The following is a 5,530-nucleotide window of genomic DNA, read 5'->3' as shown; positions in this document are numbered from 1 at the left end:
TTTTTTTTTTTTTTTTTTTTTTTTTTTTTTTTTGGTTTATAATGAACAGGCATTTGAACAGGGCAAACAGGACGGCCGCAGCAGTGAGCATGAGATCATTGCAGCAGAGTAGCAAACTGGCACCCTGCCTTCTCACCCTTTTGGTTCAGGAGACAAACGTGTGCAATCCTCATTTCTAAAGTCAGCTCAGCCTGGAAGGATTCCTGGTCTCTCCCACCTTCTACCATTCTGCTGCCAGGGACAGCAAGGATTGGTGCAGCTTCTGCGCAGTGCTTTGTGCCTGGAATACCGAGAAGGAAGAAAAAGAAGACAAGCACCCTGGTCCTTTTTTTCCAAGAAATAACAGGAGCCCTGAAGAAAAAAAAATCTGAGTTTGTCCTACTTCATGCAACAGTGCTGAAAAAAAATGAGACGCTCCTGCTCAAAAACAAAAACAAAAACAAACAAACAAAAATCCAAACCAAAACAAACCAAAAAAAAAGCAAACATTGGCTTGTATACCTACAGAGACATCGGGCTTTGTAAAGCAGCTTTGTAAGGCAACATAACCAAATGAGCCTTCCTTATTTTTATTATTTCAAAAAATATGGCATAATTAGCAATATATTGCACTTGGTGAAATCGCACCTTTCATATCAGGTATAACTTTTTTTGTTGTTTCTTTTTAAGCCTACTCTTATATAAAAGGGGAACCTTGAACTTTCAATGTACTCTTATTTAGCTCATCACCCACTTTACTCTTATTAACTTTTTCCTTTTGCTGTCTTGCTCTAATCCTGATTAGAATAGAAACTTAAGTAAAAATAGAAAAATGTCTATGGAAAGGACGGTACATGTTTTTACTTTTGTTATACATCGAAGTTTGGAAAGACATTAATATGTTATCTATGCTTTTCATGTACAGTATTAGTTTTTGCTATCTAAGAAAAGTGAGCGTTTAGTCCTAGCTGTTTAAAGAAACTAAAGCTTTCGTTTGCTGTGACTCATAATTTGAAATGTGGAAGAAGAAACTTTTTGAACTTCTAAAAAAAAAGGGGTCATATTAGAAGATACATTAAACTACTGACAAATAAAATTAGTTTGGGGGAAGTTATATTTAAACTATTTACCAGGATTTCAGTATAACCGAAATAGAGATGTAAAGATCATGTTCTCAGTTGCTAAGTAAAAAAGAAGCTTGTTTCACAATAATACTCTCTTTTAAAATATATTTTAAAAGAAGCATTTGTCTTAGGGCAGTTCCAGAGAGCGCTAGAAATATCCATTAAGTATTTTAGTGGAAAAAGTACATACAAACTTGTTTTAAGTTTAAAGCAATGATTGGCTCAGTAGATAAATGCATTGCATTCTAATTATTTTGTCTATTTGTACAAGTAAATTGCTAAGCAATTTAAGCATTTCATAGCAAAACCCAGTTTTGCCTGGTTCAGTGGGAAAGGATTAGCAGATGTATTCCACCTATTTTAATTTTGATTAAAACTGTTTCTAAACATGTTTAAAAATTGCTAAAAAGAGAAAGTGCTTCTTAAAAATACAGCGTATATGAATGAACACTATGATTTGCATATTAAGAATTGGTGCTCTAATATTTTCCACGAAAAGAATAAACTTTAAGCAAACTGTTGTGCTTTTAAAATCATATTTTATCATATTGACAATATGTGGGGTAAACAAAGAGAAAAATATTATAGAACTGATGCATTCTACCTTCTTTTTTGTTATTCCATGAAGAATTATGGGAAATTGCAATTACCCTATATACTGATAATATTCAAATAAAACGTTTTATTAAGTTTATCGGTTATTGTTCACTAATTATTTAAAAAATAGCCCTTGCTCCTTCATGCTGCCTCAGCTAATGGAGCATCAACTTTCACAGGCTTAATTAACATTTATAAACCTGTTTTCATGTTTCAAGATCCTTTAGTTGAAAAACATTATTTTAAATGTTATTTTTAGGAGCCATTAATCTCTACACTCTTAATTATCTTATTAAGCTCCATGCCAAATCCAAATCTCTTTTCAGCTTTCACTAGTTCATTGTGCAAAACCTAGTCGCTTCTTTAACAGCCATGCCTCCTTTCACTTTCAAAACTGTTACTGTGAAAACAACACCAACCAAAATGAACGCATAAATGCAAACTATGAAACCACATTATATGTCATATGAGTAGCCTTGGGTGGGGCTCTGTGAGTCTTCCAAGCCTTTAAAAAAAATACTTTAAAAGGTTTTGCCCATTTTGACATTGTGTTTTGTTCTCGACCGTCTACCTTCATTCCCACCATCCAGCCAGATGATTCTCCTAGACAGCAGTTGTCTGATATTTCTCCTTTTGTGGTTGTTTTAGGGAAAAACTTAAAATGGATATGAGAAGTGAAGAAAGTGATCATAGGAGAAAATCATCTCAGGTAAAAACAAAAAGCAAAAGAGCAATTAATATTTAATATTTTTAAAGAAAAAAATAAAACAATTTTGACTGTGTTTAGTGATAAGAATTCGTTTCATATTCTCTATGGATCTAGCTGTTGGAATTTTCATTGATGGCTTGAGAATTTATACTGTTACCTACCTTTGTGAAAAATTTTTGTCTGAGTTTGTGATCAGTGTGCAGTTTGAGTCCCTTTGAATTCTGTATCTATATATCCATTCATGTAGCTATACATCCATTCATAGAACGGTTGAATAGAAAGTAATTTAGAAAAAGAAAATATATATTTTTTATTTGTCATACCATATAAAAGGAAGTGAAATCTGGGGGGAGGGAATAAAGTTGTGCTGTTTTCAAAAATTGATCTACTAAGATAATGAAACCAAAATATACATTCTTATAGTTATGATAAAACCCAAAACAAATGTTGCTTTTTATTTCACATCTAAATTTATTAATATATGTTGAGACATTTTTACTATAATTAAATGCATGATTGTTGATTTTTTACTGTGGTTTTTAATAAGTATGGCAATAATTAGAAAACAAATAATGGCAAAAATTATGTAGACCAAATCATCTATTTAAAGTTTAAGAAACACATTTCATTTATTTCAAAACATGCAAAAAACACTAAGTAATTTTTATGTAGTGTTACTATTTTTCACAATGAAGATATAATTTAGAAATGCTAAATATTGTGGATATGAGTGATACGATTAATGATTGTACAACTTACAATGTTGTTGCTGTTGAGCTTAAAATCTTTTAAAAAACGTGAGTGTGGCTGGCTTTATGTTTATTCTTTGTGTGTTTGCTTATTGTCTGGTGGTTTAAAATTTTTTTAGTGACAATTTATTTTTGCCCAACCTGTTGACCAGGTAAGAGTTGTATGTAGCTATATAGTATGTTTAAGAATATCTTTTTTTGAAAAATAAATTTAAATATATTGTGTTGAAGAGGCAAGATATATTCTCTTTTATGCAATAGATCTGGAGTATAAATTTTAGTAGTAGTAACATTGCCAGTAGTAATAATGCTTGTTAGTATGTCATTAATTTTGGTTTTCTGATAATAGTTTATCCAAATATAGTTAATTTCAGTTTTAATCCAACTATAGACACATATGTATACATTTAATACTTTTCAATAACTTCCTGCGTTCTCTGTCTAGTCAACAGAATCTTACTTGTTTTATGAGAAAGTTATAATGTTACCCATTCCTTAAAACCACTAACCGAGGTTTTATAAAAGAGTTAAAACAAGCACAGTCTGACTCTTACACAATTAGCTTAATAGTTAATTTGGTCTTAATTATAGGCTGGTAGTACTACATTCATGCCTCACAATTACATAATTCATACATGCATGTATATATCCTTTTTTTTCTTTTAAAACTCGTTATTAATTAGAACAGTCCAAATACAAAATATTCAGTATTAAAACAAAATTTATCTGTGAAAAATATTTCAATATACTAGTCTTTAAATTCTCATGTATAGAAACCTGTATTTAGTGTAGGATATTTATGAAGGCCTTTAACTGGGAATATGTATACTAAAAGCATTTTAGCATTTAAAATATTTATACTAAAGGATCGATATGATTATTTTCATTTAATTTCATCAGATATTTACAACAAATTCTGCATTAATAGGGAGCCCAAGTGAGATGTTGCCCATTGGCATAAACCCGTAGATCCGATCTTGTGGTGAAGTGGACTGCACAAGCTCGCTTCTATGGGTCTTTGTCAGTGTGGTAATCTAACAAAATGTTATAGACAAATGCCGTTAAATAAATTTTAGTCAAGCTCCTGTTAAATTTTAGTTGATTACTTTTGAAGAATTTATATTTTTCTTTGTTTCTCATGTATATATTAACCCTCATCTGTCTTTAGAGGCAGGCTTCAATTGTCGAACACTAGGAAGGGTTTATAACATAGCCATTTAAGTTTGAATCCAAGTATAGTAAATTACTTAAGAAACTTGAATCTTTCTAGCAGGGTTTGAAACATGGTCTGAATAGATCCTGTTCAGATACTTAAGTTCACATTATAGTGGTTAGTATACCTCATTGACTTCAATAAGGAAATTAAAGGTTATAACTGGGATTTATGTATTACTATTGAGCTGTTTTCTCTTGAAAAATGAAGTTGAATGCTATTTCTTTTTAATATTATTAATTACTGGGAGAACTATGCCAGGAGAGATGTCAGAGGACATTTTGTATGACCTGTGCTGGAAATCCAAGAGGTTAGGATAGTCCTAGGAGACACATACTAAGTTCATTGGTGAAATGTTAGCGTATTATATCTACATCCTTGCCAAGCCCGTAGGTGTATGGCCGCCATATTTGGAGGAGCTGACTGAAGATATGATAAGGAGTTTGAAGCAACATTGGAAGCTGTGTGCATCCGGGTTGAGGTAGTAGGTTGTATGGTTTAGAGTTACACCCTGGGAGTTAACTGTACAACCTTCTAGCTTTCCTTGGAGCACACTTGAGCCATCGAGGAATCCTTCACCACTTTAATCTGATCAAGCCAATTTCTGTGCAAGAAGGTAATGTGTCATGAGTATTTTGGATAATTAATTTGAGGCTTTATTACATTAAAATGATCTTTTCATCCCTAAATACTAGATTATTCCATTTGAATCTTCTTATAAAAATTGGCAAGATGGTATTTCTAATAGGTTGTTACTTTATGAGCGAACATTTTTAGGAACTGGTGAGCAGTGACTTAAACTGCATTGATATTGCAACTCTTCAGTCACAGATTCACAAAATTTGGCTCTTAATTTTGCAAAGGGATCATTGGTCTCTCTTTCTATTCTATTGGCTACTTAGACACTACAGTAAAACAAAAACAAAAATAAAAAACAAGTCTGCTGGTATCAATGATCTAATAGCACGTTGTCTGAGTCTTTCTTATGACACATCACTTTCTCCCTTATATTATGGTTATCTATGTGCTTGTTTATTTTTTTCCCAGTATATACTAGACTGTAAGCCCCTTGAGGGCAAAGTCCATGCCTTATTTTTCATTGTATCCCCTACAGTAGTTTTCACATAAGATCTAAATATTTATTGGATGAATGAATGGA

At 31.9% G+C, this 5,530-nt stretch overlaps 2 long non-coding RNA genes across 2 annotated transcripts in view; one reads left to right on the top strand and one right to left on the bottom strand.

Moving 5' to 3' along the window:
- LOC121036071 (uncharacterized) overlaps positions 1–887 on the bottom strand; it is a 2,772-nt gene extending 1,885 nt beyond the window's left edge. Inside the window, exon 1 of the long non-coding RNA XR_005793220.1 lies at positions 137–887. This is a non-coding gene — a long non-coding RNA (uncharacterized LOC121036071). The remainder of the gene's footprint in view (positions 1–136) is intronic.
- LOC121036070 (uncharacterized) overlaps positions 1–5,530 on the top strand; it is a 384,864-nt gene that overhangs the window by 303,917 nt on the left and 75,417 nt on the right. Inside the window, exon 5 of the long non-coding RNA XR_005793219.1 lies at positions 2,349–2,409. This is a non-coding gene — a long non-coding RNA (uncharacterized LOC121036070). The remainder of the gene's footprint in view (positions 1–2,348; positions 2,410–5,530) is intronic.

The sequence above is a fragment of the Herpailurus yagouaroundi genome, unplaced genomic scaffold (genome assembly GCF_014898765.1).
Source record: "Herpailurus yagouaroundi ecotype Mexico unplaced genomic scaffold, PumYag 162, whole genome shotgun sequence".
Classification (NCBI taxonomy): domain Eukaryota; kingdom Metazoa; phylum Chordata; class Mammalia; order Carnivora; family Felidae; genus Herpailurus; species Herpailurus yagouaroundi.
The sequence above is the reverse complement of the archived record's forward strand: the minus strand, read 5'-3'. Positions and strand labels throughout refer to the sequence as shown.